Source organism: Cariama cristata, unplaced genomic scaffold (assembly GCF_000690535.1).
Source record: "Cariama cristata isolate BGI_N322 unplaced genomic scaffold, ASM69053v1 scaffold11774, whole genome shotgun sequence".
Classification (NCBI taxonomy): domain Eukaryota; kingdom Metazoa; phylum Chordata; class Aves; order Cariamiformes; family Cariamidae; genus Cariama; species Cariama cristata.
In genome coordinates, this window is record NW_009614719.1 from 1 (window position 1) to 23,787 (window position 23,787).

The window sequence follows — 23,787 nt, forward strand, 5'->3', positions numbered from 1 at the left end:
GGTATTTTACCATTCTGTGGGGGAAACAAAGCACCTAAATGTGTTTGGGGAAATGTGCTAGTATTGCAAAAACTCATACACCTGATTTTTGTTGTCTAATAAATCATTTTCTCACTTTTTTTTTTGCTTAAGGTGCTGCTAGCATTTTATTGTGTTAACAAGCTGTTCACGTGTCGGTCTTGCTTGTGTAACGATATTCTGTAGATAAACAGAGAGCAGCTGGCAAAGCTTTAACCAGGCTGTAGCTTTTCTCACAGTGTTTGTTTTTTACATATCCTCATGACCAATTACCAATTGTCATATTCGTCTCACAGTCCTTTTTCTGTTAATGTATGTGCAACACCACTTTAAGACTTCATTACATTCTACAAAATATGGATGTTGAGGGAATATTTTTTCCCTTTTATGCTGAATGGATACCACTTCAGGTAGTCAGTAGATTAAAAGAAAAACAAACCAACAAAAACCAAACAAAAAAGGCCCTAAAAGAACTGCATTCTTGGAGTAGCAGAGTTCCTCTTTCATTTAACATGAAGAAATGCTTTTGCTAATAAAAATAATGACATTTGTTAAATTGACAATTTAACTAGCACAAATGTTGGCACACCTGCCTGTTAGAGAATGATTGTTTCATATTATTATTTATTAGCATTTGGAAATCAATGAAAAATTCAAAGGACCTGTCCAAAGGAAGGATGCGAGTACATTTGCTTACATGTAAGGTGAAAAATGAACTCCTGTAACAACTTGCAGGTATCCTTTTTTTAAGAAATACCTTAAATCTTTGGAACTTGTCATCTGCAAGTTAAGCCTACTAGTGCAAATGGGACTGGTGTAGTCAGTTTTCAATTAGATGAGTTTCTGTCACTGTAAGTCCATTATTTTTTCACACGGCAATGAATAAACTTTGCACCTAAATCCTATTACTTTTGAATAAAACGGTTTTTCTTTCTCATAATGTCACTTAAGTCTTAGTTAAGTTTAATTAGCTTAAAACTAGTTACATACAACATCAGTTGTAAGCTTTAAAAATACTACGTTGCCTTATCACTGGCTCTGTTTAAAATGCTTCGGGCCTAATCCTGCCTTGTGCGCAGAACACGTCAACTCGTACAGTAAGTCGTCTTCCAAAATGTTAGGTGGCGTTTTCTGTAGGCTGCAGAGTAGGATCAAGTTCTTAACCTATAGCCTTTCCAAAGTCCCATCTCAAAGGGAATGTGCTTTCACTTGTGAAGTGCTTTTCTGATTTCTGTGCTATGCAGTAATTGTTCTTTTTTGGCACTGTCTGGTAACAGCAGCATTTATTTCGGGGAATGGAGAGTTTGAGGTTGATCCTCTTTACCTGGGCATGTGACAATGTGCTGCTTTCCTTTCCCCAGAAGTATAGTAGACAACAGATTTGGGCTGAGAACAAGTGAGCCCTCAGTGATAGAGACATATATAGCACCCTTTCCCCTACCAAAGGGGGAGTAAAGGAAGCTACACAGATGAAGGAGTTCCACTGATACGAATACCATGGCCTTTCTCTGACACTTTTCACTTCAACTGTTAAGAATTGTTGCGGAATAGAAATTGTTGAGCAGGTAGTTGATGTTTGTTAACCTTGTTTACAATAAAAAGTAAAAATAATTAAAAAAAAAAATTCAGTGAGTGATCTTTCGTAAAAAAGATGAATGGTGCAGTATTGTGTGACATGGCTAAATGTTTTTAAAAACCAAGAAGTGTCTGATGATGTGCTGATTCCTGTCTTTGTACTGACTGGAGTGATAGTCCATGTATATCATACAAATTGGGATAATAAGTTATGACCTACATGTGAAGTGATTATTTCAAATCTGTTGAGAATGTACTCCAGTGGTATGGTAAATTCTGTGCTGGCAATACAGCTACACAGAATAACCTGGACCATTTGGTGGCCTGAATCCATTTGAATGTTAGATGTGGAATATAAAGAAGCATTAGACAGAAGGAATGAATTATAGAATGAGACTCCTACCTGGATAGAATCATAGAATCATTACGGTTGGAAAAGACCTCAAAGATCATCAAGTCCTACGGTCTACTCAACACCACCATGCCCACTAAACCATGTCTCAGAGCGTCACATCTAAATGTTTTTTTTGAACAACTCCAGGGATGGCGAGTCCACCACCTCCTTAGGGAGTCTGTTCCAATGCTTAGTGACTCTTAGAGTGAAGAAATTCTTCCTAATATCCAACCTGAATAGGATAGCTCACACTTGGGAGGGTGTCAGGATGATAACAGATTTAAAACAGCAATACCATCACACACAAAACTTCACCCACACCCAGCCAAACAAAAATTCCTCTCAAAATGCCAAAACCATATGTGCAAGCTACAGCAGTGATAGGGTTAAAGAGCTACTACAGTGTGTGCGTACAGAAATAGGCAGATAGAAGTAACATAAGTACTCGATGCTTCAGTGGAAAAAGGCAAAATAAGCGGTATCTAGAAGCTGAAGTCCAGCAAATCAACCAAGAGATTAGTTGTATTAATTTGTGAAATGTGATTAACTCCTGAAACAAACTACTAGGATATGTGGTAGGTTCTGTTTTAAGTGCTTTCAAATGAAGCGTTTCTATTAATTTAAGCAGCTGAGAATGAGAATTACTAATTCTCATTCTGCCAAATAATGATAAGTAATTTGGATGGAATTATTTGAACCATATTTTGCATAAACTGAAAGTAAAAAGTGGCATTCAGTATGGCACTGTCTCTTATTTTCTGCTACCAATTGGAACAAATTAAATTTAGAAAGTTGTGGTTATTTGGTTTAAATGGCCCCCTGCTAAGCGATTTAGTTTCATGCAGTGTCGGCTTGCCAGGGACCACATATGATTGACACAATTAATCAAAGATCATGCCACTAATCCACACCAAACATAACACAGTAGAGGGAACTCAATTAAAACTTTTGTTCCTCCAATTTAAAAGATCAGCCATGTGGGAGCTAAGTATCTCAGCCTTCCTTGTTGTGCTTGAGACCAGTCTTAATAAATTGCCTTATTTAGTTTCTGCAGTGCAACTTAGATGCATTTAAATCAGCAGTCGTGCTTTGCTACAATTACACACAAATTTCTGCATCTTTGGTTAACAACTTTGTCTTGGAAGTTCTAATGTATGGAGGTAAATGCTGAAGGAAAATGTAAAAATCGAAACTATTAAAAATAAATGCGTTGGAGAAATGCTGAAGGAAATGTGCTACTAAGCCTTACTTTATAAATACAGACATTTAGAACTAAACAAAACTAAATTTAGTAGTTCAGTGTTAGACTCGCCCTCTTAATATTCATTTTGAATTTTGTTTGTTTCCCTGACTGTGTATCACCAGCTTTATCCTTCTCCCTGGGCATCTTTATATCAAGGCTATAGTGAAGATGTTATTCAAGACTGTAAACTTTTGACAGCTTACACTTAGGGTATTGAAGCTGCTTAATAAAAGACAACATTGAAAGGATTAAGATGAAGAAGCTTATGATTGGAAAGGCTCTCTATTTTGTAGAAAGTGGCTGTTTAAAGAAGGAAAAAAAATGTGAACGCTTTCATTACTACATTTCAACTGCCTGAAAAGGTGTTTCATTTCTGACTTGCATCAGAATTTGGGTGGCGTGAAGTAGTGATGTCGGAAGCTGGTGGGCAGTGTGGCGGCTCACAGCAACGTTAAAGGTACCCTTAAATTCACTGTATTCATGCACAGATAAGGCGTGTAGGAACAGGAGTTGGTGCCTCTGGTTTCAAGGAAGGTTGTTGTCTCAGTAAATTGCTGACTAAGAACCAGTTCAGCACATAACACTGAAGGCATGTTATCATCACTTAAGGAAAAAGATTTAGTCTTATAAGTCTTACAGCAATAAAATGCTTACAGTAGTTAACTCCTTGATCCTGTCAAGTGTGGAGGATGTATACTGTTCTCTTCGAAAGGTGTTAACACTGTTGTTCCTTTTCAGAGACTAAACAGCTGTGCAGATTTTAATGCTGTTGTACTATGAAGACCTGAAAGGATTGTTCTGCACGATATGTATCTTGTGGAGACTAAAATAGGGACATTAACAATATGTTGTCATACGTTCTGTTGAAAAGGTTTTTTTTTTTTGAAATATGAAGAAAAAATAACTGCTTTTTTGTTTCAAGTGTTGCTGTTAACATTTATTGTGCTCACCACTTCTGCCAACAGCAACACATGTTCAGAGGTTTGCTACTAAACTTTGTGTGGTCGCAGCCAGCTAGTGTCTTCTGGACTGGTGATGCAGGACTGGGTATATGCGAAGCACGAGATTCAGCTCTCCCATGTACCTTTATCACCTCTATTAGTGCTTTAAACTTGTGGTTTGCTAATGGCAGCATTTCTGATCCCACTGCATCCTTATACCCTTCACTTAAGAACTTTGGTATTTTAATCTTTTACAATAGTGGAAGAGTTTCGTGTTTCGGATAGAAAATGTTGTGGTTCACAACATATACTTCCTCATTATACCTTTAGTGTTTTTGTCCTTTGCCATTTGTTGCATTTGGTGATACTGTCTTTTAAAGTGATGTTATCTTCTCTTTTGCTGTTGACCTAATTTCTTCACTGTATTACACTTGTTTCTGTTGGTACATGTTTTGCTTTGATGTACTTATCTTCTATACCTTCACTAGCTGTTGTCTGAAATGTGTTGTTTCTTGGTAATTTCTATGCTTTTGCTATTTTTTTAGTTTATAAAAGCAATATTTTTTTTTTACCAAATGGTTTTCTTTACCTGGAAGTTCTTCCCTAGGTTAATTTTTTTAAATGTTTGAGTCTCTGAATTGCTTCCATGCAACTTGGTCTTTATTTTTACTGGTTCTATATATAACCTGGTCCTTCTAAAAGTATTTTTGCGTTGTTTTGTTCTTCAGTGCATTAAGATCAATTTCAGATACTTTGCAGCTATTTGTTTTCTGTAGTATCAGGTGTTTTTTCTTTCATCTAGTGACAACTAGTTCTAATTCACAGTCTAAGTTAGTGTAAGAAACATTAAGACCATACTGTGATTAAAAACTACTATTTTCATTTTATACACATCTCTTGCAAATCTTGTGTATGCTTTACTGACTACTTCTTTAGAATAATAGGAGATTGTGCTTGTCTGAGCCCAGGAATCTTTCACCAAGTTGCTGGCACCTACAAAAAGCTATTCCCTTCCTCCTCCCACTTGTATCTCCACTCTTTTGACAACCAAAATTCTTATCTACTCCCTCCACACACACTGATCTCTTTTATTTTTCCAGTATTTTGATGAAAGCTTTCATAGGGATCAGAATTTCCAGTTGTTAATATTTTAAAAAATCTTATTTATGGGATAAAGTTTTATTATTAGTATTTCTCAGTGTTTTTGATACATTTCTTTATTCTTCTGTTCTTTCTATTGTAATTGCTGTTTTGTTTTAATGTGACCAAAAATCCATTGTGATAATTCTGTTCTTTGCCACTTGGAAGACTTGTGGCATAGTTTTCTCTCTGTAATGCCTCGTTTAGTCATATTACTTGCTTTGTGAAGTCTTTACATCTATTTGGCCCTGGTAATGTATCTGGTAGATTTAGTACCTTTCCCTTCTGTGATTTGATTCTTGTGATCCTCAAAGTGAGGATTCTGACAGATAGCGCTGTGCATCATGTTGCAGGGGCTACCGCAATGTTTGACAGATTATCACATTGCTTGATAGATTTGGTGGTTTTGATTTGTTTGTTTTAACTTGGAAAGCAACTTTGTCTTGTTTTGCCTGGAACTGAAGAGTACTTTGTTTCAGAAACAAAACTTCTGAGTCAGTTGTTTACTCCACCAGATAATTATGCCACAAATAGTGAGAATGCCATGGTGGTTTTGGAGATAACAGTAGCTGAGTAATGCCCCAAGTTTGTTACGTGACTTTTTTTTTTTTCTTCAAGGGAGAAAAAATTTCTAAGTGTGCATAAATATCTCAAAATTATTTTCTGTGCTGCCATACTGTTTATCTGTCTTTATATGTTAAAAAAACCCCATGATAAATATAATTAGCTGAAGTAGGTTTTTACTTGTAAAAATAATGTAATGTTGTATATGTCTGTCTTCAATACAGAGAACAGACCCACAGCTCCTTGCTCAGTTCTACTACGCAGATGAGGAACTAAATCAAGTAGCAGCTGAACTGGACAGTTTGGATGGAAGAAAAGACCCGCAGAGATGTACACTGCTTGTCAACCAGTTTCGCTCTTGTCAGGTAAGCAAAATGGCACCTTCCTGATTTCGTTGACATTTGTGTGTACATTAAATGTATTCCATTATTATTCATTGCATTAGTTAATTTTTATTGTCAAATCCCGTTAAAATGAACCTTTGGTAGATATATGCCTTCCCTTAGTTTAAAGGGTGTATTTTCAAAAACACTATCCGTAAATTAAATCTGCTGAAACTCATTTAATAGTGTTGATGCTTTCTCTTAAATAAGAATATACATTAAAGACTTTGTTTCCTTTATACAAAACAAGCATACAGAGCTTACTAGAACATGAAAGATATTTCAGAATTTCAGGCAATATAAAGTAGCTGTGTGTTTTGTTGTTGCTCAGCTTTCATACTTCATGAATCTGATACTTTTCATTAATAAATTAACTACATGAAGACAGCTGGTAGCTTTGCTGATTTTTTGGCAAGAATATTATCTATTTCATGTAAATAGTCTTGAAGATGAAAGGAACTGCTGAGGAACCAAGCAAAAGAGGGGTTTTATCTGTAAATTATTTCAAAAGTATGAATCTGTCTCTAAGTTCCTGTTGTATAATATAGTTCACCTAAAAAAAGATTCCTGAGAATATTTGCTGAAACTATGGTTATACTTTGAGCGAGACTTGAAGGGAGAAGAACCAGAGACTGCAAAAACTGTTTCCACTAAGTCTAGCTCTCTAACTTGGATGGTGGTGTGATTTGATCTATTAAGAAAAACAATTCAGAAGTTGAAAAACAATTGAGAAAATATAACTTTCCCTGTCATGCTGTATGCCATTCTATAGCAAGTTTTTCAATAATAAAATTCAAATTTTTAGAGGTAGAAACTACTTTTGCAGTACACTTCATACTTGCCCAAATGCTTTGATGCTTCCTCTCCCAGCCACACCCAAGAAAAAACACTTTAAACTGAAGTAGGTTCAAGTCCAGAATATGCCATGCTCAGGTAATGGGAGGATTTCTGTATGAAAAGTAAACACTTGCTGTCAACTCAGGAGAATTGTAAGTGGAAAGACCATAGTAATGAAGATTCATGTACATCTCCACCAAGTAGAAAAATGGTGGTTAAGTGTAAAGGATGTATTTTGATTCACCCCTTGCTAGAATTTCTAATTGTTACTAATAAAATGTACCAAACTTATTATGTGGAAAAATTTCGTCACTAATAAAGTTAAGATGAGTTTGAAGAACAGTGCTCTGATCATCATAGCACATGTTCACATTAAGTTAGCTGAGTCTGTTGAAAAGAAGAGAGTCAGGTACTAGATGTTTGCTTGCAAGAAAACTAAATTTAAGTAGTGCAGTTTTTTTGAAGAGCACTTGCAAAGAAAGAGTTGACAGTCAACATATTGTTATGTCAGAAATCATTTTAGTACTTCTGTCTACTTTGACTGTCTTCACAGTTTCCTACTGTAGTGTCCCTAGAGAAAAATGTGGAGTTTAAGCATTTACCGAACTGGAAACTAAGTTTAGTAACAGTCAAAATTCAGTGACTTGGAGGGGAAAAAAAATAGAGGTCAGAGTTATCCATTGACTTTAGTCTTCTGGGTGATGGATCAGCTGTACTTAAATCACTCTTCACAAATATTTATCTGACTTGTTCTTATAAACCTGCAGTAATAGACATTCCACAAACTTTCTACACAAATTCTTTCCAGACTCTTTTTTTAGGAAAGGTTTTCTGATAGTAAGGGTAGATGAACAATATCACGGTGCAAGATAATCTCCTCGTTTGTTGTTTTATCCCTGGAAATGACAATTTATTCCCTGTTTCTCTGCAGGCGCACAGGCTTTCCGATTTGTTTATTGTAGTATAGGCAGACCTGAGGAGCTGTTCTGTTAAGCAAGTAGCTTCTCTGAATGTTTCACCTGTAGGAATGCAAGAAATGAAGACTCCAATAGCTCCTTGGTCAGTTTGCTTGGCTTGTTATATAGTGACTCACCGCCTTGTGACTCTTAATACCTTCTGATGCCTGGTAATTTCTTCTTTTCATTTGTCAAAGAGATAGCTGTTACTAAAACAATTTGTTGCTAGGGCTGAAAGAAAAGATGGAGGTTTGGGGTTTTTTTGTGTAGCTATATTTGTAACTTCGAGTTTTCAGAGTTCTGCAGAATAGGTCAGTTCATTGTCAAATGTCATGTCAAAAATGGCTTTGCTAATTAGGACTTACGTTATTTTGTAGTACTTTGTAAAAGCAATGTTTTTTGGTTTTTTGATTTTAAGAATTTGTCATGTAAATGTCAAACAAGAGAAGGATTCGGAATGTAGGTATTTGGTAATCAAAATTACATATTAAGAGGAAGAATCTGTTTTAGCCTAAGGTATGGTGGTGTTTGAGGAAGATGGAGAACCAACAGCAAGCCCTGGGGTTAAAATGGTTGTAATGGAAGGTTGTGCATGTGAAAATAGGATAGCAACTACATTGTGCAATGCCTCTGTGATATCTGCACCAATAATCACACAATTCTGAGACCTTTTTTATTCTTCTAGGAATGTGCTCTTTTTGACTGTTCAAGGAATGCTTTTGAAGAGGAACTTGTGACCATAGAACGTAGTTAACCAGACTCCCAGTTTCTGCATGATTTCTTTTTTCCTATTTTATCCTTGTTTTTCCAGGTATTAAGGTTTCCAAAATATTCCCAATTTTTACCTCCATGAAGTTTATAGAGGCGTGGTCTTTCTATCAGATTTTAGTGTTTTCTAGGGACAAAGATTTCTAAAATCCCTTGACCCTTCTGCCTTTTCATCTGGTTTTGAAATCAATTCATTATTCCTGGGTTGCTTATTTTCAGATGATATACTGATAGTGTCTGCCTGATTAATAGATGATGTTTTGAAATTTTATTTTGTTTATTAACTGGAGAAGAGCAATGTCTTTGAATTAGTGTTCTTTTTCTGAAAGACCAGCAAGTCTTAGAAACTCTCATTCTTTTTAGAGAGAGGTTGTATTGTGTTGGATCTAAACCGTATCTAAAGAGCTGAGTCTTATATCTTTGTCTATATTTTCAACTTTTGGTACTGTTGTTAAAAAGCTCCAAGCTTACTGCAGTGTGTGAACAGATTCAGACAAAACAGAAGGACTCTGTCTAAACGATGTAATGCTTTATAGTGGACATACTTAATGTTTTCCATCTTAAAACCAGCAGTATTAGTCAAGGCAAGTTGAAGGTATGGTACATTGTGGTGTTCCCATGGATGAGCAGAGATTTTCAGTCTTCAAGACTGTTGACGCTTCCTTAGTAAAGAATTGCAATTCTGAATGTTGTCTTATTCTGTTTTGCCTTAGTACTACTTGATGATAAAAATCACCCTTTTTACAGTAAATTAACTTTTCAAAACTTCTGAAGATCGTGCAACTTGGGTTTCAAATGCTGTGAGTTGACTGCGTAGCGTGATACTGAGTAACATATATGTATGAGAAAGAATCAAGGTAATAGTTTTCAGAGCTTCACTTTCCATTTTCACATTAATACAATATAACACTCTTTTCCAGTTATGATAGCCTATTATAAAAATTACATCCATCGTTTTGCTTTGGTGTTTGCAGGTCAGTGGTAAAATATTGTAAGAACATATCATGTCTGTTGATACAGTATCTTGCATTTATTGTGTGGTTAATACCTATTCAACAGAATAAAACACTTCTTTATGTGCTGGTTTCTGTTAATTCTAACTATAACCTAAGTGTGCAGAGATGCATGATGAAAAGCTACGTAAGTTTTTCTTAAATGAAAAAAAGGTTAGATAAGTTCGGTTTGTTGAACTTGACTGACAGTAACAGAGGGAAAGTATTTTTTTTTTCTTAAGAAAAACATATTTGCATCAGTGAATCTTGAGTAATATGCAGTGCTGGTTCATTTGAGATTTATTTTGTTTTTTACCCTGCAACACAAATAATTCATTGAAGAATTTCTGTATTAGTGATATAATAAGGTGTACTTTTCTGTGCTGTTCCCAACATCACACAGTATCGAAGTAATAGGACTTTGTGTACGCTTTTTAATTATTCACTCATGCATTTGTAATCATTTTCTAAATTAATTTACCTTGATCATTGTTATTTTCACATTGATTAATATCTTGTTACTTAACTGGTTTAAAACAATTTCTCAGCTATTTAAATGGAATTAGGTTTATTGTTATGTATTACGGAACTTCACTGGTTTTCTTTAAGAGTAAAGAGTAAATAAAAAAATCCTTTGTTTCTAACCCAGAGATTTTGTTAGGACTTGGTAGGTAAACATTGAACCTGGGCCTAAGTACTTTGCACTGTGAAAATGTTTTTAGGATCATAGTACTTGCTTCCTGGTTCAGTATGCTGAGAATTATTTCTCTGTGTACAGCAGCAAGGTCTCAGAATAGCATATGAGTCAGTTCCCAGCATGATTTTATAAAAATTATTCCTTGAACTGCAGATTCTCAGCAATGTGTAATTAGATCTGCTAAAGTATGGTAGGAAGGAATTTGCCCCCGTCGAGGCACTGACCTGAAGCAAACCATAGGCTTGCCTAGCTGTGTTACCCCTCACACTGTACCACAGAATAGTGAAATGGGGAATTTATAATATTTGTGAAACATGACTGTTTCTGGCTCACTGGTAGGAGTGATTGACACTGCATTTACTGGCAGCATATTATACTGGCTCTTCACTCTTTTCCTGCTATTTGCCTGCTTGGAAAGCACCTCTTGAATTACTGCAATTGGCAGTCCAGCCTTTTCAAGTCGACTATCAGCAGTTTCAGTTTGCTGTAATGTTAAGCTTTAAAATGTAGCTTTTAGCGGGCTGTTTCCTGCATAAGTCGCTCCTCCATATAGTGGGTGAGGAGCAGACACCTATGAATCTGAACTTCATTATCTATCACAGTATAAGTTAATGTTGCTGAGGAATTGGAGCCCTTAGAGAACGCTGAAGCATATTTCACTGTTGTGTTGTTATCACTTGTCTGTCTCAATTTCTGTAGCAATACAAAATTTGTGGTGAATGTTATCAAAAATGCTGTGTTTCAGTCACACTTATCTCCATATTTCTTCCAGTTCAATTTAACAACTGAAAGCATCGGTGTGAGATGAGCTGAGATTCAAGTGTCAATGAAAACAAAGCTTTGCCCTTATCATAAAGGAATACGTGTTAGAGTGGTTCAAACCTACAGGCTGAAGGAGCTTACTGTAGAGTGTGGAAAGAGAGTAAAAATGTGCTGTGGGAAACAAGGACTAAAGGCTAAAATGCTGCTGGGAGCGCATCTGGGGAATTTCTTTTGTCACATAGTGGTGTGCTGAAATCGTAGAATCGTAGAATGGTTTCGCTGGAAGGGACCATAAAGACCATCCAGTTCCAACCCCCCTGCCATGGACAGGGGCACCTTCCACCAGACCAGGTTGCTCAAAGCCCCATCCAACCTGGCCTTAAACACTTCCAGGGATGGAGCATCCACAGATTCTCTGGGCAACCTGGTCCAGTGCCTCACCACCCTCATGGTGAAGAATTTCTTCCTTATCTAATCTAAATCTTCCTTCTTCCAGTTTAAAGCCATTGCCCTTGTCGTATAACTACATGCCCTTGTAAAAACTCCCTCCCCAGCTTTCTTGTAGGCCTCTCTTAGGTACTGGAAGGCTGCTATGAGGTCTATTCAGAGCCACCTCATCTCCAGGCTGAACAACCCCAGCTCTCTCAGTCTGTCTTCACAGGAGAGGTGCTCCAGCCCTCTGATCATCTTTGTGGCCTCCTCTGAACTTGCTCCAACAGGTTCGTGTCCTCCTTGTGTTGGGGCCCCCAGAGCTGAAGGCAGTACAGCGGGGGGGTCTCACCACAGCGGAGCAGAAGGAGAGAATCCCCTCCTTTGACCTCCTGGTCACGCTGCTTTTGATGCAGCCCAGGATACGGTTGGCTTTCTGGGCTGTGAGCACACATTGCCAGGTCATTCAGGTTTTTATCCACCAATACCCCCAAGTCCTTCTACTCTATTGGGTGCTCTCAATCCACTCATTCCCCAGTCTGTACTGATACTGGGGATTCCCCTACTCAGGTACAGAACCTTGCACTTGGCCTTGTTGAATCAAAATTTTAATTTTAAAAAAAATTATACGCTTCATCTTTGAAATAAGCTTTTTGTGTATCTTAAAAGCTTAAAAACATTTTTTGCTTTCTGAAGCTGGAGGTGGATGGATAAAACAAGTCTAAAAGTGGGGGGAAGCTCTTCAGCTGATAGTCTTTAGTGTCTTATTGAAGGATTGATGCTTGATAATGGGTCACTTCAGGAGGTGGTTACCAATTTCAGCCTGATACAGGGAAACCAGTCCCATTGCCTTTCACTTCAGCTTGCACCATGTACAGATTTCTAGATTGCTTTTTTCTTTAATTTAAAAAAAGAAAAACAAAACCACCACCACCACACACAATGCTGAAGTTGTTGGAGGGTTTGCAAAATGCCTAGTAAAATTCCCTGAGTGGAGAGCCATGACTGAGCTGCAGTGAACTCTGTCATAGAGCATGCGTGGATTTCTGTGTGTTCGCAAATGGAAAGGATCTTCAGAGTGTGACACTGGAATTTTTTTTATATATATTTAAAAATAAAAGTTGGCAATCAGTAATGCATCAGGGTGAAACTGGAGCCAGGCTGACAAGTTGCTAGATAATGAAAAGGGAACTTACCTTTGTATACAAAGTACAATTAATTCATTATTGGTGGAAAAAAGGGATGTGATTTATATTATACTAAATAATGCATGCTGGGGAAGGTTGTTACTGAAGGGACTGTGATGCGAGGTTATATGGCACCATCTACTCACAGTGACCACATTCATGCAAACTCCTATGGAAAAATGCACCAGTGGAAGATGAGGTAGCCATCCATTTAAAACATGAGGCAATAACAGGAGAGCAAGATTAATATTTTCTGTGCTTCAATTAGAACAATTTTTTTTTGTCTAGATGTCAAGTTTTTTGTTCAAATTAAAAAATCTGGTATTTTCTTCTTTGAGAAAGAGAACCCAGCTATAGAAGGCTCTTAATTTCTGAGGTTATGAAGTCTTCTAACATTCTATTCAAAAAATAAGATGATGTTTCATTTCCTAATGGATGATTATCTGCCCTGGATCATACTTTTTATATTAAGAAAAATCAACATGTTGGTATCTTGATTGAATATCGACATAGTGGACCTGAGACATGCTGGTGTAATTCCCAGAGCATTTGAAGGCTAAATGGGGACAGTGGAGCCAGGTCATTTTAAGACTGACTTTTCTCAGCATTTGTGAAGTACGAGACTATACCAGATCCAATTCTGTAGGAATTAATGTGATGTGTCTGACAATCAGGGGCTTTATAGTTCTTCCACATTCTTCAACAGTGCCATCAGAGGATTGCTGTCAGTTCTGCTATATTTCTCCTTTTTAAATTTTCTTTTTACTATTGCAAAGAAGGATAAATTCTAGTATCGGCCACTGAATTGTTTATGTAGTCTCATGACTTAAATATACTGCAGTTTGCCTTCTTTCCTCCATATGCACATGGTAGCACTATGTTAGCAAGAGTAACGATAAGTGCGAATTATTTATGTGGTGATATTTCTGTACTTGGGGATTAAGTCTGTTTTCTTCTTAAAAAGAAGCTTTTTCACTTAATTATGTAAGGAAAAAATCCATTTCTTTCATTTAATTTTCCTTTAATGCTGGGTAAGTATGATAAGAAAATCAAGAAGGAAAATTATTTTTTTAAAGACAGTTCTTAGCAGTGGAATTTAATTTTCATTGTGACCTTAACATACTTGAAAGTTAAAATAACGACTGACTTTTTCTATATGAAATAATTCATGTATCTGAAATAGTTAATCTGTTTTCAAGGGATGTAACACCAATACTATGATACTGTGTCTATATATATATTTGAAATATGATTAATGGTTTATTATGAAGAATATTTTGTGGAATATTGTGCAACCTTGTTTTCTCATGTATCAGGTTGTCATAAGTAAGTTTTCATTAAACAAAAGGAAGCCTTTAGATGTTTATCTACATACATATCTGCATCTACATGTAGTATGCATTAGGCGCAACGTGGACTTCTACATATTAGAAGGAGAGATTACAAAATATTTTGGAGTTTGAGAGAATAGATGAATTTCAGACTGCCCTATTGTTACTGTTAGTATATCATTTAACAATAAATTACTAATTGAATGGCTGGAGTTCAAAGTCATGGGAAGAAAATACACTGTTACCCATTAGGGTATTGTTCAGTCCTTGCAATTTTCTAATTAGAGAGGAGCAGAAGCTTAAATAGTTCAGTCATAACTCCAAGTTCCTTTTGTGGCGTAAAGACACAGTGACTGTCTTCTGCTTCAAACTTAGACTTTGGAAAGAATTTGTGTTAGCTCACTGCAGCACAATAGTCTTAGTCAAAAAAAATGTAGACTCTAAGACTCATTTAAAAAAAATTACTGGTTTTTGAGAGAATTGCACATATTAGCAAGTTAGTATTGCTTCAAAGAAGTTTGCAATGGTTCATATGAAAACAGCTTGTGACAAGGAAGAGTTTGATGTTGGAGAGCAGGCATTGGATGGTAGGCTTTGCTGCTACATGCTTTTGCACTACTTGCACACATAAAAACTTCCCATTTTTAAAGGCTTTGGGAAATAAATACTTGTGTGAAATGAATTATGCAGAAAGTGTGCTATGTTGGTTAAGAATGCTTACCTTTTTGCTTATGCCATCTACTCTCTCCTGCTGGATTTCCAGTTTTTACAGAGGAGTGCTATTTTTTTCAGCACTTTTAAAAGTAGTGTTGAGATGAACAACAGCAGTGTTACTGCAAGTACACAGTTCTTCCCACTGCAAAGCAAATAAAGCTAGCTTCTTTTCTATGCTGATACTGCTCCTTGTTCCGTAGTTCAGAAAAAAGCCCAGAATCTAATTTTTAAAATGTAGTGTTCTTGATATTACTGTGTGATGTACACAATATAAATTCTTGGTTTTGCCCTGAGTGTACATTTTTAGTTCTCGGGGTTTCTGTGCATGAAAATTACTTAAGCAAATACCAAGCAACGAATATTTGTATTCTTTGATTTCTCAGTTGCCCCAGGGTATCTGTAGCTACTGGTAAAGTCATTGTTGTTCCACTTACATAGTGCTCGTAATAAAACAGCGTAGTAGTTCATGTAGAAGTGTAAGTGATCATCTTTAGGCTGCAAAGCTTATTGAATTGATTTGTGCAACTGAGGCACTGAAATAAACGGTCTTAGTGATGTAAGCTCGTGTAATTTTTGCTTTAGATTTGTTCTGATACTGTGAGAAACTATTTTGGGCTGGGTTTTGTGTGTGTTTTGTCTTTCTTTTTTTCTGGTTAGGTCTGATGTAGTCTCATAAACAAAGATGAATTTGAACAGGCTTGAAGAGTCATGTCTGCTTTTGACTTGCACGATAACTGTGATAAAAAATATTTTCCTTTTTCACATATTCCTAAAAATGTCTGGCCTCAGTGTCAGCCCTGTTTATTATTTGTATAAGAAATCCATAAGGATTTTGCAAATTTGACTGGAAAAAAATTTAACCCTGTAGGTGGAATGTGAAGAGTTCTCTCAGTAGATCTAATTAACTTATTTACAGTTGTCTGGCTTATTCTGCAATGCAACTAAGAGTCTAAAAGTACATCATATTTTATAATTGAGAAAAAATTTTCAGGGTATTTCTCAACAAGGGAGGCAGCATTATCTTTATGTGAATTTTAGGAGATCCTTAAATCACTCATTTAAAATATAGTAGAAATTATCCTAGGCCTGAACGCTGTGTTAGATTAGAGGTTTCCAAAGATTTGAGTTGAACTATTGTTGGATAGTACTCTTTATTGATGGTATAATACTACATTGGTCTTTCTTTGTCTTTTTTTCTACAGCTGCAGAACTTCAACGTAACTCTATTTCTGTATTCAGTGAAATCAGATTTTCGATTTTTTTTAATGCAAAATGTGTTCTTTCTCTCCTAGCAGGTAAAGGCTTTTAAATCTACCAGTGCTGTGGATTAACACTGCTAGGTTTTATAACTGTATTAATGGAAATGCATAGAGTGATTTCAGAAAAAAATATTTATGTAAACTTGAGTGGTTTTGGTCAGTCCTATTATAACTTTAGCAGCTGCGCATGAGGATTGCCAAGTCCGTTTTAAGCAAGCCTGTGGGCACTCGATAGAAATGTTACAAACATTTTAGTTTTGGTAAATCTCTTAGCTTTATTGCTTGGATATGTGGTTGAGTATGGGCAAAAAAGGTTAAATAAACTTTGATTTTTATATTAAGAAATATCTGCACAAACATTTATTTCTGTGTTATCACACATAGTTCCTTAGGCATAATTCCATGGTCCATTGGCAGTGTCAATTTAAAGGTTTTCCGTTCCAAATTTACACTATTCTTGTTCCTGTCACCACACTTCAGCATGACATGCCCTCAAAGCACAGCTTCCCATTAGCTTAAACTGATTTGAGACTGTGCTGCCATCAAAAGAGGTAGATAGCCTTGTCTGTCCTTCCTTCCTTCCAGCACCAGACCATTGCTCCAGGAAGCTGGCTCATGTTCCAGCAGTGAGTGAACAGCCATGGAGTGGGTGGGATCACCTGGAAGCCTGGTTGTAGAGGTACCTTTGGTGGGGTCACACTCTTCAGCCAAACGGTCACGATTCACTGTGTGTGTGGGTGCATGATGACATGAAAGTGCTGACATAGAGCTGGAGGAATATCTGCAGACAAACTGTAGAGACAGTGGTGGGTGTGTAGATCCTTATCCATAGCCAGTTTAAATAAGCTGTGATCAGCTTTAGATCTCTAGGAAGCCACATCTTCAGCTGTACTGATGCAAGTATTTGCAGAGGCATTCTGTGAACTTTAGCAACGAAATGACCTGGGTTACTGTGGATCAGCGCACTGAAGCCATTCACACAGTGTGCATTTTACAAGTAAGCACAGTGCTGGTGAGACAGCCTGGAGATGGGAGCAAAAGCTGCAAAGTAGGTGAGGTAAGGGGCTAACTTCTCAAGTTGGCCTTACTGCTAAATGCTTACACTGCAAAATGGCCTTTGCTGTGTATCTGATGAAAAGTGGCTTTCTATTTCAGATGTAAAAGAAACTTCTGAAGGTGTCTCCTATAATCTGATACGTTTAAGTGGTATGAGAATAGGGAATCTCAAGGAAAAAAAACAAAACACCCTTTTATTCTGTGCTTTATCTGAATTGTATCCATGCTGAAGAGAAGCAATTTTTAAAAAGAAAGCATTAATGAGCATCCCTTGATGAAGAAGGTATCTGTGAAGAGCTATTAAATAACTCATAGGACAATGCCGGTGTCATAGTGGATTGGCAGCGCGTTATCTAAGAAATACTAATTGTATTCATTAACGTTCTTGACAAGAGCAAACTGGGAATGTGTACCATAATCACTGTGAACAATGAGGCAGTTCAGAGGTGCAGCGTTTCTGTGTTTGATTGCATCTGTCCATCCAAGAACATTTTCTCGTAGAATTAGGCAGAAATAGATCTCATTAAATGAGACAAGTTAGGCTAAAGCTGTAAGAAACTCCCCACTGGATTCTGAAACCTAATGATTGGTTAGAAGTTGGTAAGAATTTATTCCTGATGTTATTTTGTTAATTAATGCAAAGGTTAAACAGTGTGGATTGAGTCAGGAGTACTTTTAGCTAAAGTAATGGCCAAGTCTTTCTAGCCTGCTTAATTTGCAACCCTTGAGACATTATATTGGTTATGTTAGTGGAGGTCAATGAAGGAGACAGCAGGGTAATTATTGAGATCAAGGGAAGAAGTTGTCTGAAAGAAACCTTCCCAAAGTTTAGAAACTGTAGTAAACAAAGATAATTTTTTAAACAATAGAGAGAAGTAGGAAGCAAAAGCAGATCCTCCTCACCCCATTCATTTGTGTCAGAATGCCTGGGCGTTACTCTTTGATCTGTGGTGAGGAGGGAATCGTGCTCGTTTTCTGAATTGTACCTGTTTGTGAGGCATTTTCTTAAATATAACAGAGCTGGTGGTCTCTAGAGAAATTCTCATAAGGTCTATATTTATGAGACTTGATGCAGATGTAGGAAACCCAGAAATTCTTGCCAGAAGGATTGGGCAGTTGACTGATGGGACAGTGCACCAAGCCTTGTTCAAATAATATTATTCTTTTTTTATACAATCTCTTCCAGTTTAATTAAGGTGGGGACAGTGCCAGTTTAGAGAAGAAAGTGAAACTGGAAAGAAAGGCATTTTTAAAGTGGTGATGTCAAGATTAACCTTCAATTCCAGACAATGCACATTTCTGCTGTATGGTTTAACTGTGATAATAGAGCTTGTAAGGGTTTTGTTTTTTTGTTTTTTTTTTTTTTTTTTCCTGTAGAGTTTCATCTCCAGTTCACTTGTTTTATAATTGATTACAACATTTGTCATTTCATTACTCCTAATAATAATTACTTGTATGAGTTGCGTTGCTCCAACAGATACCTTCTCTGTGCTGCCTGACATCTTCAAAGAGTTGATGTCAGGTACCTGTTTGCTATTTGGGTTTGTGACTGAGTGAAAGCTTGTAACATTTCTTTTGAAAACATGCAAGGTTGTCAACCCTTTTGTATGTTTTTACTGTACTTCAAAGCACTGTGAAGAAAATTAATTTGAGTATAATTGGGCTAAATACACTAAATAGCCTGTAAGTATCAGAAGAGTTGATTTTTCTTTTGTTGTACTCAGGCTATGAATGCAGATTTTAAAATTTTAAGTGTTGGGGGTGCAGGATGCTTTCACTCTGTGGTAGGGGAAGGCAAAGCCAAAGCGGCAGTAAGTCATGATTACATTCCCTCTCTTCTGCTCGTGGCCTCTGCCGTGGAGCAGCTTTGGAGTGGTACAAAGGCAGCGGGACTGTTTATTGCAGCAGATACCCATGTTCAAAGCAAGTATCTCTTATTCTTCTGTTGCTATGAAACAATATAAAAGGAGATTTCAGTATACCAGGTTACTTACTGGATTACTTTCAAATGTCTTATGTTAAAAGACAAACATTTTAGACTCTTTTTGTAAAGACTTTGTAAAAAGGCTTAAGTATGTATACACTGCTGTAAGAGCATGTCTGTATCCATGATATTTATCTAGTAATATTTTGATTCACTGTGGACAAAATTCTTAAGTTCTCTCTTACTGATAAAGGGAAGCTTGACTGAAAAGCTCTGTACTGAGAACAGTTTTTCAGTACAAATTTGGGTATACTTCGTTTCAGTAAAGACAGTCAGGTCTAATATTAGTTAATGGCTTTTTGGCATGGAGGAGTAAAACATTTTTTTTTCTTATGGTAGCATCAGGGAACACTTAGATTTTTGAGATCTGAAAATACTCTTTTCTGCAGAGAGAGGATGATGCCCTGTAATGATGCTGTACTTAATGTAGTCTCTCAAGTTGGTCTTAGTTATAAACAGCCATTCTGTAAATGGGAATTCCTCTTTTATTTACTGAGAGCTATATTTGGGTGGGTAGTAAGAAAAGAGGGAAATTAATTCCGTGATTAGGTCTTTAGAGACAGAGACGCTTAGAACAGATGTAAGTTAAATTTAAAGGTAATTTGTCGAAAGAGTGCACGCTGGCTTAGTGAAAAATGTCATTTTAGCCAATAAAGAAATACTACATCTTTGTTAAAGAACCATTTTTATTGGAAGCTGTGCTCAAATATCTGACCTCTTTTGTTTGAAAATTGGTGTGCCAGTGTTCACCACTTCATATGTAACTGTCGCTCCACTTGGGAAGATGTAATTTTTTAGTGTATGCATAATAAATTTTGAATATATGCAGGAGGTAAGATCAAAATTGCCATTAATAAACCTGTCATGTTTGGAGTGTTTAATGCCCTTCTAAGGGTACACTAGCAAGACAGCTCAGGAAGAAAAATGTTGCGGTTCAACACAAACTGCAGCAATCATTGTTGCTGGGGTGGGGCAACACAGCGTTTAAATTGGTAGAGATCTAAATTGCCTTGAATTCATGATGAATTTTGGTACTGCACTATAGTGCGCTAGGTTAAACTGGGAGCTACTGCCCAAAGTTCATACAGAGAAAAATCCTAACTTACTTTTAGAGAGTGAATCATCTATAATTGTTGTTGGCAACTCAGTAAGTTGGCAGACAACACCAAGTTGGGCAGGAGTGTTGATCTGCTTGAGGGCAGGAAGGCTGTGCAGAGGGATCTGAACAGGCTGGATCCATGGGCTGAGGCCAATTGTATGAGGTTCAATAAGACCAAGTGCTGGGTCCTGCACTTGGGTCACAACAACCCCATGCAATGCTACAGACTTGGGGACGAGTGGCTGGAAAGCTGCCTGGCAGAAGAGAATATGGGGGTGTTGGTCAACAGCTGTCAGTGTGCCCAGGTGGCCAAGAAGGCCAATGGCATCCTGACCTGCATCAGGAATAGCGTGGCCAGCAGGACCAGGGCAGTGATCGTCCACCTGTAGTCTGCACTGGTGAGGCTGCACCTGGAGTACTGTGTTCAGTTCTGGGCCCCTCACTACAAGACAGACCTTGAGGTGCTGGAGCATGTCCAGAGAAGGGCAACGAAGGTGGTGAAGGGTCTGGAGCACAAGTCTGATGGGGAGCGGCTGAGGGAGCTGGGGGTGTTTAGCCTGGAGAAGAGGAGGCTGAGGGGAGACCTGATCGCTCTCTACAATGACCTGAAAGGAGGTTGTAGCCAGGTGGAGGTCGGTCTCTTCTCCCAAGTAATAGGACAGGAAGAAATGGACTCAAGTTGTGCTGGGCGAGGTTTAGAGTGGCTATTAGGAAAGACTACTTCACCGAAAGGGTTGTCAAGCATTGGAACAGGCTGCCCAGGGAGGTGGTGGAGTCACCATCCCTGCAGATATTTAAAAGATGTGTAGATGTGGCACTTAGGGACGTGGTTTAATGGTGATCTTGGCAGTGTTAGGTTTACAGTTGGATTCAGTCTTAAAGGTCTTCTCCAGCCTAAGTGATCTATGATTCTAAGTTGGCAGTGGGAAATAGTCAAATAGCTGATCAGGCAAAAAAGAGAGACTGAAAGCACAGCCTTTGGGATCTGTGCAAGATGGGCTGGAGGGAAAGCGCTGGAACTTGTTGCTGTCTGGAGAGAGACTTTGGATCTCTGATGGGTGAAACAGCTGTCTCTAGAGACCCTGCTGGGTTCTGAAGCCAGACTTTTGGTGTCCTTTGAAATCCTGTTACTTACATCAGACAGTACATCACCTTATCGTTGGTTTCTCCTGTTAATGAAAGTAACCCATAAAAACCTGGATGCTAGCTAATTGCTTTAATTACCACAAAATTTTCTGTTACGTTTGACCTTAATTTGTGTTCATCGATTGCTTCTGTTTGTCATAAATGTGATGTTGAAGGAGGGCTGCAACTTAACATCAAGCCAGAAAAAGAAACAAAAAATGTGAAGGATATATTTAAACGCAGAGGCTAAAATGCCATCTATTAGGCTTATGGTGATAGTATCACAGCCTGTGTTACCCTGACTAGATTTTACTGATAATTCAATAAATGGATATTAAAGGGGTACTGAACAACACAGGAAGTTATCTTCCTCTGAAGAAATCTTGCAAAAGACCTCAAGAAGGTCATGTTAAATTTTGTAGTGTGGAAGAGGAGCATAGATTTTATCAAGAAAGTGTGTGAAAGCGTAGGTAAGTATGCCTTTTGTTGATCTAAACATACGTTTTAGAGCATAAGTAAGATGAAGTTACTGGTTTTTCTTTTTGTACCTATTCTGAAAGCTAATGCAGCAATTGCTGTTAGCTTTATGCTCTGATTATTGAGTATATGGCCAGTTACTGCTGGGCCAAAAATAAACTAACTTTTTATCCTCTACTGTGGCTAACTACATACATTGTCTCACTACCGCTCATTATCTTTCCTATCAAAAGAAAACGTAAGTGCTCTCCGTTTATTATGTGAAACACTGAGCTCTGTTTTCCAGGACATGAGGAACTTGGAGTGAATCCTGAAGCAAAATCTCTGCAGCAGTTGCCTGTTGTGCTGCTGGAAAGCCTAAACAGAGCAGTTGAAACAAAACTGTGCTCATCCCGATATGCAAATGAACCGAAAGATAACAGATAAAGCCACCAAAAGATACATTAAAATCCAGAGGCTTTTATGTAGAACGATGGATCAAGTGAAAGATTTACTACTTCAATTCCAACTAATTGATTTCTGTTGCTTAAATTAGAGCAAAACCTCAATGCTACCATGTATCCCAACCCATTCATTCTTAGCTTACAAAGCAGAATACTGTAATTAACTAAATTGAATGTTTCTTGAAGCTCTTTTAAAGAAAAGACTAATTTGCTTACAATGCATTGGATAGTCTGTCTAAATTGGCTGGCATTCTTCCAGTTTCAAAGCAGCTGACATTGGAAATCATTATGGGAGCAAGCATTCCAGATTTCCTATTTATGTTACTCTGCTCAGGGTGTCATAAGAAGAAGGAATGGAGGAGGGAAGGAAAGTGATGGAGAATTGTGGGGTTTTTTTCTGTAGTAGGATAAAATAAACACTGTAGAAAATCAGAGAATTTGGGAAATTGCACATCTCGGAACAGCAAAAACAATTCACCTTGTAGAAATTTTTCAGCATTTATACACTAAATGGCAAAATTCCATCAACTATTCCTTCCTTAATCTTCCAGTATCACCACTAGAGTATGCAGGAAAAGATGCTCATCTTTTTAATTGGCTTTTTCACTTCGCTTTTTGACAGAATGACCAGCTGCTTATGTGAAGCCAGGTAACTCTTTACAAACAACTGCTGCTAGACCAGAAATTGAGCTATTGTGATTTATCTGCATTGGAAGGTGTATATTAAAATTCTAATTACCTATAGTTTAAGTTACTAGTACTGCACAAGTTACAAATAACTTTTTTTTTTTTTAAAACTGACTCAGGAAGTTGGGCATACATGGAAATGTGTTGGTGGATCTTGGGTGCTCTGGAGCAGAAGCATCTAGAGATTGTAGAGGTATTGAAGGAATGAGGAAGAATATTAAATGTCATTTAGGTGGTAAACAAATGATATACTGAAAAATTAGTATTATACTTGCATTGTAAAAAGTTTAATTATTTTTATTATATTCTGTTGCCTTCAGTTGCAATATTTCAGTGCATTAAAGTGCAAAATTTCATTATGCTTGTAATTATCTCCTGAAATGATTTAGACAAAATCTTAGTACTTTTCTACAGGTATAATGATTAGAAAAACAGAACAAAAGTACAGAACAGTTGCTTGACCAAGTACGAGTCCTGTTGCTTTACTCCATTTGCATAAAACATTCTTTGATATATCAGGAATTTTGAGTATGTATGTAGGTGATTATAAAAGGGGAATTCAAGCTGCCTTGTAGCTGCTGTAAAATAAGAAAAATAATGCATTAAAGTAAAAAAAAATATTCAGGGAGGAAAGCTTTTCAATATGAGTCTCAAACTATTCTGTGCAGCTTTCTAGGAAAAAAAGCAAGAGATTACAAATTGCGTTTTCCCATATTCAGATTTTGT

General features: G+C 37.2%; 1 protein-coding gene across 3 annotated transcripts in view; it reads left to right on the plus strand.

Annotated features, from left to right (window-relative positions):
- Positions 1–6,105: 6,105 nt before the first annotated feature.
- The window catches only part of ZFYVE28 (zinc finger, FYVE domain containing 28), an 82,715-nt gene continuing 65,033 nt past the window's right edge, over positions 6,106–23,787 (plus strand). For all 3 annotated transcript variants that reach the window (XM_009699538.1, XM_009699537.1, XM_009699539.1), the window contains exon 1: positions 6,106–6,240. The gene's annotated coding sequence lies outside the window, so the exon portion shown is untranslated. The remainder of the gene's footprint in view (positions 6,241–23,787) is intronic.